At 42.2% G+C, this 10,159-nt stretch overlaps 1 protein-coding gene across 8 annotated transcripts in view; it reads left to right on the top strand.

Annotated features, from left to right (window-relative positions):
- Positions 1-10,159, top strand: part of ark2n (arkadia (rnf111) N-terminal like PKA signaling regulator 2n) — a 100,453-nt gene continuing 90,294 nt past the window's right edge. For 5 of the 8 annotated variants that reach the window (XR_011885811.1, XM_072256568.1, XM_072256570.1 and 2 more), the window contains exon 1: positions 1-459. The gene's annotated coding sequence lies outside the window, so the exon portion shown is untranslated. Of the gene's footprint in view, positions 460-2,435; positions 2,532-10,159 lie in introns of all 8 variants that reach the window. The other 3 variants (XM_072256572.1, XM_072256571.1, XM_072256575.1) reach the window with 2 other exon arrangements.

Here is a 10,159-nt window from a genome sequence, read left to right as displayed (position 1 = left end):
CAGCGGAGAAGCCGGTGCGGCGTCTGCCATTTTGTGAGGAGCTCCGAAGCGGTGCGCGGTGGAGCCGGCGTCCCAGCCAAAACCATGTTGCCGGTCCGTCCATTAGTTTCCTCTAAACAAATTCTGCTCAGACATCAGGCTCCCGTGAGTGAACCCGAGAACTGAACCGCAGGTTCAAGAGACGGGTGGGGGAAGCTCGAGCGCCAAAGCTCATTCGAAGCTGTGCTCTCCGCCATTTTGGAGGCACAGCTGGAGGGTGTGTGAAGGGACTTCGTGCGGAATCAAAAAAAGAGCCGCGCCGGCGTTAGTTCGGGAGAACCCGGACTTGGTTTCTGTTCGGTGCTAAGGCTGCCCTCCCCCCGTAATGAGCGGCCGCGCGAGACGCCGGTGAATCCGCAGTGCGCAGGAGCGGAAGTGAGGGAGCTTGTTTTGGGAGACGCAGATACAGAGGTCGAGACGGTAAGAAATTGGGAGAGGGACTGAAAAGGGGTTAAGGGCATGGTGAGTAGGAGGGTAAGTCGGGTGGGTTTGTACTGGGGTGGAGGAAGATCTGGGCAGGGCGGAATGAAAACGAGGAAGATGACGTTGGGTGGGGGAGATTGACAAGTGGGGAAATGCACTAAGGCGGAGAGGTAGCAGAGGTGCAGGAGTCTTACAGAAGGAAGAGACTGGGGTAATGAGCAACAGGAGAAGGGGAGGAAAGTGGGTCCTGTGGAAGAGAGTTGATGAAGAATCGGAAAAGGTGAAGGGAGGTAGAATAGAGGGAAGGGTGTAGATGATGTGGAAGGGAGGAGTTGGAGAAGGGAAGTGTGTAGGACGGTTTCATCGTAATTATAGGCAGGGGTAAGGGTGGTTTGGAAATTAAGGTCGTGAAAAGGAGAAAAGATAATTTCAATGTCATGCGACGCGATCTGACATGTAATCTGATAGCAAATACTTGTGGGTAAATCGACATCCTATAGGTAGAATATTTTAAAAATGAAACTGAAAGATAGGGGCCAGCATGTTTCCCTACGGGTAAAGCACAAGAAGAGCAAGACTGAGAAAACTTCGATGTCAGGGAATAGCAAGGATTTGATTAAAAAAAAATTGTGCTAGGCATAGAGCGTGAATAACCTCACTCACATTAACTGACTTCATGATCCACTTCCAAGGACTCTGCAAGTCACAAGTTTTATTTGTTTACTTTTTAATTATTTACATAATGTCTTTTGAACAATGGTTTATCAGTCTGTTTATGTAGTTTTTTTGTAAATTCTATTATATTTCTTTATTTTCCTGTAGATGCCTGCAAGAAAATGAATCTGGTACAGTAACATATGTACCGTTCAAAAAGTTTGAAGGAGATCCTTTAGGAGTATAGACAGTGCTTAAGAAAGATATTGGGTAGATTGGCTGGTTTATTTTTGGAGAGAAGGCTGAGAGAGTTAGGGAATGTGTTAGAATTGTATTCAATTATGATAGTATTAAAATAGATAGACCCTAGGGATTTTTCTGCATTGTCCATAACCAGAAGATATGAGTTTATGGTAAGGAGTAAGAGATTTAGGGAAGAAATACTGATTTTTTTTTCACCCAGGTGGTGGTTTGGACTTTGAATGCACTGGCTAACAGAGTGGTGGATGCAGAGATTTATTTACATATTTAGCTGAGCATTTGAGTTGTCAAGACAAGATCAAGTGATGGTAAATGGTTTTAGTGTAAATGGGTACTTGATAGTTGGACAAAGTGGGTTGAAGGACCTGTTTCCTTGCTGTGTGACTTAGTGGAAGTCTGAATAGAAGTAGTCATTCGGCCCCATTGTGCAGTATGATCAAGTTTATACCCCAGGACCATCTTCCAGCACTTCTCTATATGTCTTCATTGACTTGAGATCTAAGAATCTATCTTTCCCTTGAATATAGTCAGCATCTGCGCTTCCGTAACCTTGTTCAGTAGTGAATTCCAATGATAATACTTCTCTTCTCTCTTCCCCATGAACCCCCCTCCCGCCCAATCTGGATGAATAAATTTCTTTGCAACACACATCAAAGTTGCTGGTGAACGCAGCAGGCCAGGCAGCATCTCTAGGAAGAGGTACAGTCGATGTTTCAGGCCGAGACCCTTTGTCAGGACGAAGTCCCTAGTCCTGACGAAGGGTCTCGGCCTGAAACGTCGACTGTACCTCTTCCTAGAGATGCTGCCTGGCCTGTTGCGTTCACCAGCAACTTTGATGTGTGTTGCTTGAATTTCCAGCATCTGCAGAATTCCTGTTGTTTGTGTGAATAAATTTCTTTTCTCTTCTGAATGGCTGTTCTTTTTGCGACTGTAACTAATTGTTCTCTTTCTAGACAGTCGTAGAAAACTAACTTTGTGGTTATCCCACTAAACCTCACAAAATAATTTTGTATGAAAGGTTTTGGTCAGAGACATTGACTGTTTATTCCTTTCCGTAGATGCTGTATGGCCAGCTGTGTTCCTCTAGCATTTTGTGTGTGTTGCCCAAAATATTCTGTATGTTTCATTGAGATCGCCTCTCATTCTTTCACAAGGTTAGTCTGCTTAACCTCTTCTCATATGATAAACTAGCTGTCTCGGGAGTGAGTATGTGAACTTTGCATTCTATTACAGGTATATCTTTAGGTGGAGAGCAGATCTGAACACAGTTCTACAGCTTGTCTTAGCAGAGCTGTACATTGTTGAAACAAACACTCAGTGGCTGCTTTATACACGTATATACCTGCTGGTTAATGAATTATGTAATCTGCCAATCATGTGGTAGCAATTCAGTGCATAAAAGCAAGCGGTTCAGTTGTTCAGAACAAACAACAAAATAGGGAAGAAATGTGATCTAAATGACTTTGACCGTAAAGTGATTGTTAGTACCAGATGGGGTGGTTAGAATATCTCAAAAACTGCTGATCTTGTGGGTTTTTCACATATAACAGTTTCTGGAGTTTACACTGCATGGTGTAAAAACAAAACATCCAGTAAACAGCAGTTCTGTGGGTGAAATCACCTTGTTTATGAGAGAGGTCAGAGGAGAATGGCCAGACTGCTTCAAGGGCACAGGAAGGTAACAGTAACTCAAATAGCTATGCATTATAACAGTGGTGTGTAGAAGAGCATCTCTGAACACCCAGCTGGCCAATCCTTGACGTGGATGGGCTACAGCGGCTGAAGACCACAAACATACACTCAGTGGTCTCTTTATTATGTACAAGAGGTACGTAATTAAGTGGTCACTGAGAGTGTATCTGTATCCCTACTTTTGTACTGAAGTCTTCTTGCAATGAAGGTGAACATAGCAATTGCTTTCCAAACTGCTTGTTGAACCTGTACAATAATTTTCACTGATTCATGCACAAAGACACCCTGGGATCAGGAAACCTTTGGGAGAATTTTCATCTGGTACATTAGATCAAAGTTTCACAGCTCAATCATGAATTGCATAGTCATTTAATCTCTAGTGAAGTTAGAAATAGAACATAAAAAATCTACAGCACATTACAGGCCCTTCGGCCCACAATGTTGTGCTGGCCATGTAACCTACTCTAGTAGCTGCCTTGAATTTCCCTAACGCATAGCCCTCTATTTTTCTAAGCTCCATTTACCTATCTAAGAGTTTCTTGAAAGTTGAACAAGAAAGTGGCATAGGATAAAGCATTTTCTTCAAACCAACTTCTGGAAATGTTATTGTTGATCTGTTTTGGCCTTCTGAGGTATCTACTGTCACTTTACATATTGGTGAGAAGTGGCTGAATACTTGTCAATAACCAAGCTGTTTTCATTCATTTGCAATGCCAGAAGGGGAAAATTGTCTTTATATATTGTGTATTTCAACAGGGTAGGTACAGTTCATTTTCCATGGTGTTTAGAAAGAGGACAGTCAATTACAGTCCCAAAAGAAAAGTTTATGGAAGGGATTTTTGATATGATCAATTGGCATTTAGTTAACGTGTTTGTTCTTCAGTTTTATTTCTTCGTTATTCAGCAGGTCACTAAACTAACATTTATTACCCATTCTTAGTTGCCCTTGTATAGTGAGCTGCTGTTTTCAACCACTGCAATCCTTGTGTTGAATGCAGTTCTGGTGATCAGGAAGCTCCCGGACCTAGTGACCGTAAAGGACTGACTATATAATTCCAAGTCTGAATGGGTGTGCATGTTATTGGTACTTGTCCTGTAATACAGTAAAAAGCATTTGTTTTGCATGCCATCCAGACAGATTGTGTCATATATAATTAAACTGAAGTTGTAAAAACAAAAATAGTAAATGCAGAATGTAGATTTACAGTTACAGAGAAAGTGCTATGCAGGTAGGTAAATAAAGTGCAAAGGCAACATTGAGTGAGGCATATTGGGTGATCGCAAGTTCATCTTTTCGCAGATGAGTAGTCTGTTTGAGTTTGATAACAGTGGAATAGAAATTGTCGATTTGGTGGTTCATGCTCCAAGTTTTTGTATCTTTTGCCTAATGGGAGAGGGGAGTAAAGAAAGTGATAAGAGTGGGAGGGGTTCTTGAGTGTACTAGCTGCTTTCTTGAGGCAATGGGAAGTGTAGACTGAATAATTGAAAGGAAGATTGGTTTGAATGATGTCTGGGCTGTATTTGCAACTCAGCAACTTCTTGGTCTTGGGCATAGCAGTTTCCATACCAAGCTGTGATGTGGTGCAAAAGTCTGATAGAATATGTTTAAATTGTGAATGGAGTACCAATTGAGTAGGTGGCTTTTTCTTGCATGGTTTCAATACTTGTAAGGTTGGAACAAGACTGATGCAGGCAATTCTGGAGACTTCCACTTTATTCCCTACCACTACCTTATGTACCACCCACACCCAGTACTTTTTAGAAAAAAAACTATTCTGTTTCATTTTCACCAACATTTGTCCCCCTTCTTACAATTTCTTCCCACATAACCATGGGAGATGCAGTGCTTAACTTGTACTTCCCTTTCCACTTCTTAAAGCCTCTTTGTTGATGTAACAGCAATTCCCTTGCACTACTTTCAATTTAGTGTGCTACATTTGATGCAAGTGATAATGGAAACTAAATGCAGGTTGGATGAGGTGTTGCAGAACTGCTGTTTAGTCAGTAAGTTGTCCTTTATTTTAATTTGCTTTCCCACTCTAACTTCTGTTTATTTGGCCCCTTACGCTATAGGCTTAGACACAGCATTTTATCTTCCGTCACTGCCATGAATTCAACAGACTTAGATCAACAATAATTTTTGTTTGTGTTAGAATTGATTTGTTGTAGTTGGACCAGAAAACATTAGAAGTGCTTTGGTGATATCTCTGGCTCAGGGGAAGGGTTGGTGTTTTGGGTTGATAACCTTTCATGGTAATTGGCCGGGGCCATTAGCTCTGCTTTCCTCTCTCTGCCAACACCATTCAGTTTACTGAGTGTTTTCTGTTTCAAACTTTCGGTGTTTTGCTTCTCATTCCGTGCCCGGCTCTGATTTAAATCAATTTTTGTCTCTCCACCAATGCTATTTGACCTGGTTGACTTTTCCAAAATTGCCTTATTTCAGATTTCTAGCAACTGCAGTGTTCTGCACTTCACGATTCCAACATGTTTTTTGTTGTTTCTTTCTCCGATATTCTGTGTCCATTTGTAGTACCCCCTGACAAATTAGTTGCCATTACCAAGCCTTCTTCCGCTTCTCATGCCAACATCTACATTATCATCCATTTTCTCTTGGTTCCCTTCTCTATCATGGAAATTTCCTTTGTTTCCTCCCCTGAAGTTTTCCTGTTTCTTTCTTCACAAATGCTCTTGGGCCTGCTGAGTATTTCCAGCAATTTTTGTTTTTCATCTCAGATTTGTAGCATCATAATTTTTCTTTATTCTTATTTTGTCACACTCCTTGAATGTGCCTTATAGATAGTTGAAAGACCAAAAAGACTGCAGGTGCTGGAATTTGGAACAACAAGCAACTGTGGAATAATTCAGCAGGTCGAGCAGTATCGAGTGGGAAAGGGTATAATGTGGTATTTGGATTGAGACCCTGCGTTAGAATTTGGATGTCAGAAGGTGAGGCATTCACTTCAGAGTAGCCAAACTCTGACCAGCTCTGATTGCTGCTGTGATTATGTGGCATGTCCAGATGAATATCAGAATAATCGTGACTCACTGTTGATAATGGGGCTCAGTAATGATAATGCCACTGAATATCTACTGTAGGTGGTGAGACTGTGACTGCTTGGTAATTTGATAGCATTCCAGTTAATTGCCATTTGAGCCATGCCTGAATGTTGGAGGCACAAGTAACTCCAGATTGCAGCAACAACGAACAATCTGCTGGAGTAACTCAGCAGGTCAAGCAGAATCTGTGGTGGAAAGGAATTATTGATGTTTTGGATCAATAGCCTGCACCAGAACAGATGCAGGATTTTGGACTTGATGTCAGCAGTTTCTTTTCCCTCCTAAATGCTGCTCAACCAGTTGAATCCCTCCAGCAGATTGTTGGTATACCTGAATGTTGTCTGGGCTTGAGCTGCAAATGAAATTGAGTATTCTGCTCATTATCAATTAGCATTATTACTAATTATCAGTAAGTAAACTCACCTTTGATTTCTTGATGGAAATCATCGACGAAGTAGATGAAGGTCACTGAGCCTAGAAAGCTGCCCTGAGGATTTTCTGCAGGGATGTTCTGATGCTGGAATGAATTGATTCTTAACAGCTGCAAGCATATTTGTCTGAGTCATGGCTCTAAGCATTGGAGTGTTTTAATCTTGGTGCTTATTGACTTTGTTTAATCAGGGATCCTGCATTTCATAGTTGCCCATTTGCTGCCTTGATATCAGGGCTGGTTACTCTCTGTCTCTGGAATTCAGTTATTTGGTCCAGGCTTAGACCAAGATTGTGATGCTTGAGAGCCCCTGGTAAAATCTTAACTGATCATAATTGAATGAGCTATTAATGAATCAGAGATTTTTGATGGCACTGTCAGCAGCACTGTACATTGTGATTGAGAGTAGATTGGGTGGTGGTTAAGAAAATAAGAGATGTCCTTTTTGAATGGAATATACATGGGCAATTTTCCATATTGTCATGTTATTACCAGTGTTGTCGCTGTACTTGAACAATTTGAATATATTTCTATTACTTTTGGAGTTCAGCTTTTCACTATTAAAGGCAAGGTGTTACCTGGTTTAATAGTCTTTAATATTTACAGTCCTCTCAGCTGTTTCTTTGTCACGTGAATGGCAAAAGGGCAATTTCAACAATGGAAAGGATCATGGAAGCTTGAGTTGGGTGTTCCATTTGGCACATCTCACTGAAAATGCTTGTGACAGCTTCAGCCTTGATTTTAGCAGTCACAAGCTGATCCTCGCCATTGTTGAGAATGGATATGCCATGGAGTTACCGTTGTATAAAATAGCAAAAGGCCCTTTGTCCTACTATCAAGTGCCTATCACTATTAATTTCATTTCCCATCACTAGGTCCAAACCCATGCCTCTACTTCTTTCTCCATCTTTCTCCACCTCACTGGTGGTTAGATTCTACCAATCATTGAAAATATTCTTCCTCAGATCCCCTCTTAATCCTCTTATTTCTCATCCTAAACTGTACCTTCTGGTCATGGGAAAAAATTCTCACTGTCTACCTCATTAATTCTCATCTTAGCTTTATATACCTCTATCAGGTCCACTCTTAGCTTCCTCAATTCCAGCAAAAATTAAATCCAGCCTACCCAGTCTCTGCTGATCACTGAAATGTTTCATCCCAGGCTGAAATGCTTCATCCCAGGCAACATCCTGGTGAATCTCCCCCACATTATTTTTAGCGCTATTATTTCTTTCCTATGGTATGTTGGCCAGAAATGCATGAAGTACTATAACTGAGTCTATTGTAAAATAATGCCTTACCTGCTTTTGTATATTGTGCTCTGATTAATGTAAGTCAGTAACCTATAAATTTTTAATCATGTTATTTACCAATTGCACCTCCTTCAACATTCGTTAGACTTGTTTTTCAAGGCCCCTCTATTCCTCGGTACTCCCTAGGACCCTACTATTTAGATGTTGGTTCCTGCCTCATTGTCTCCCCAAAATGCTTCACCCTCATACTTTATTAAATTCCATCTGCCATTGCCTTGTGTAGCCCAGGATATATCAATATCTAGCCTTTGGATATTCTTCTCACTGTTTAAAAACTACAATGTTCTTAGAATCAAGAATCCCACCACTAAGCACATCTTTCCCTCCCCCACTCCCTCTGCTTTCCGCAGGGATCGCTCTCTACGCGACTCCCTTGTCCATTCGTCCCCCCCATCCCTCCCCACTGATCTCCCTCCTGGCACTTATCCTTGTAAGCGGAAAAAGTGCTACACATGCCCTTACACTTCCTCCCTTAGCACCATGCAGGGCCCTAGACAGTCCTTCCAGGTGAGGCAACACTTCACCTGTGAGTCGGCTGGTGTGATATACTGCGTCCGGTGCTCTCGATGCGGCCTTCTATATATTGGCGAGACCCGACGCAGACTGGGAGACCGTTTTGCTGAACACCTACGCTCTGTCCGCCAGAGAAAGCAGGATCTCCCAGTGGCCACACATTTTAATTCCACATCCCATTCCCATTCTGACATGTCTATCCATGGCCTCCTCTACTGTAAAGATGAAGCAACACTCAGGTTGGAGGAACAACACCTTATATTCTGTCTGGGTAGCCTCCAACCTGATGGCATGAACATTGACTTCTCTAACTTCTGCTAATGCCCCACCTCCCCCTCGTACCCCATCTGTTACTATTTTTTATACACACATTCTTTCTCTCACTCTCCTTTTTCTCCCTCTGTCCCTCTGACTATACCCCTTGCCCATCTTCTGGGTCCCCCCCCCCCTTTCCTTCTCCCTGGGCCTCCTGTCCCATGATCCTCTCATATCCCTTTTGCCAATCACCTGTCCAGCTCTTGGCTCCATCCCTCCCCCTCCTGTCTTCTCCTATCATTTTGGATCTCCTCCTCCCCCTCCCACTTTCAAATCTCTTACTAACTCTTCCTTCAGTTAGTCCTGATGAAGGGTCTCGGCCTGAAACGTGGACTGTACCTCTTCCTAGAGATGCTGCCTGGCCTGCTGCGTTCACCAGCAACTTTGTGTGTTGCATGTTCTTAGAATCACCTCCTGTTCTCTGTTTAATTGCCTTACCTGTAATGGCAAAAGGCAGAGTTTGTCTTAATCTGAGATAGCTTACTTTGGCCTGTGGCATTTGGCATGTTCTTGCTGTTTAGCACATGTCATATGGAACAGCTGTACCAATTTGGCATCTCATTTTTAGGTATGCCTCATGCTGTTGTTGGCATGACTTTCTGCACTCCTAATTGGGCAGTATTGATTCTTTGATTTGATTGCAGAGGTAGAATGAGGAATATATCAGGCCGTGGTTCGACTAGAGTCATAGAACACTACACAGAAGCAGGCCCTTCAGCCCATCTCTGTGAACCTTTAATCTGCCTCGTCCCATTGACCTGCACCCAGACTATAGCCCTCCATACCCCTCTCGTCCACGTACCTATCCAAATTTCTCTTTAACGCTGAAATCAAACCCGCATCTACCACTTGAACTAGCAGCTCGTTCCACACTCTCACTACTGTCCGAAGAAGTTTCCCCATCATGTTCTCTTTAAACATTTCATTATCCATGACCTCTAGTTGTAGCCTCATCTAACTTCAGTGGAAAAAGCCTGCTTACATTTACTGTCTCCCTTTATGATCTTGTATACCTCTATCAAATCTCCCCTCAGTCTTTTACATTCTAGGGACTAATATACTAACCTATTCAACCTTTCCCTTTAACACAGGTCTTCAAGTCCTGGCAATGTGATTGTGAATTTTCTCTGCACTCTTTCAATCTTCTTTACATCTCTCTTGTAGTTAGGTGACCAAAACTGTATACAATACTCCAAATTAGGTCTCATCAACGTCACATACAATTTCAGCATAACATCCCAACTCCTGAACTCAGTAGGTTGGGGTGTATTCCGGAGATAGGGAATATAGCAAATATTAATTTCACTAGCAACCAATCTTCAGGTTTGAGTGTGGATTACAGATTCGATTTAAATGCAGCTCAAAACATTAGACCTCAGATGCCAGCACATGCATGAATGTGGCCTAGTCAGTGGAGATTAGCATTCATTTTGAGTGTTTAGAGTGTGGGTGCAAAGAAGGT

Source organism: Mobula birostris, chromosome 4 (assembly GCF_030028105.1).
Source record: "Mobula birostris isolate sMobBir1 chromosome 4, sMobBir1.hap1, whole genome shotgun sequence".
In the NCBI taxonomy this organism is placed as follows: domain Eukaryota; kingdom Metazoa; phylum Chordata; class Chondrichthyes; order Myliobatiformes; family Myliobatidae; genus Mobula; species Mobula birostris.
The sequence above is the reverse complement of the archived record's forward strand: the minus strand, read 5'-3'. Positions and strand labels throughout refer to the sequence as shown.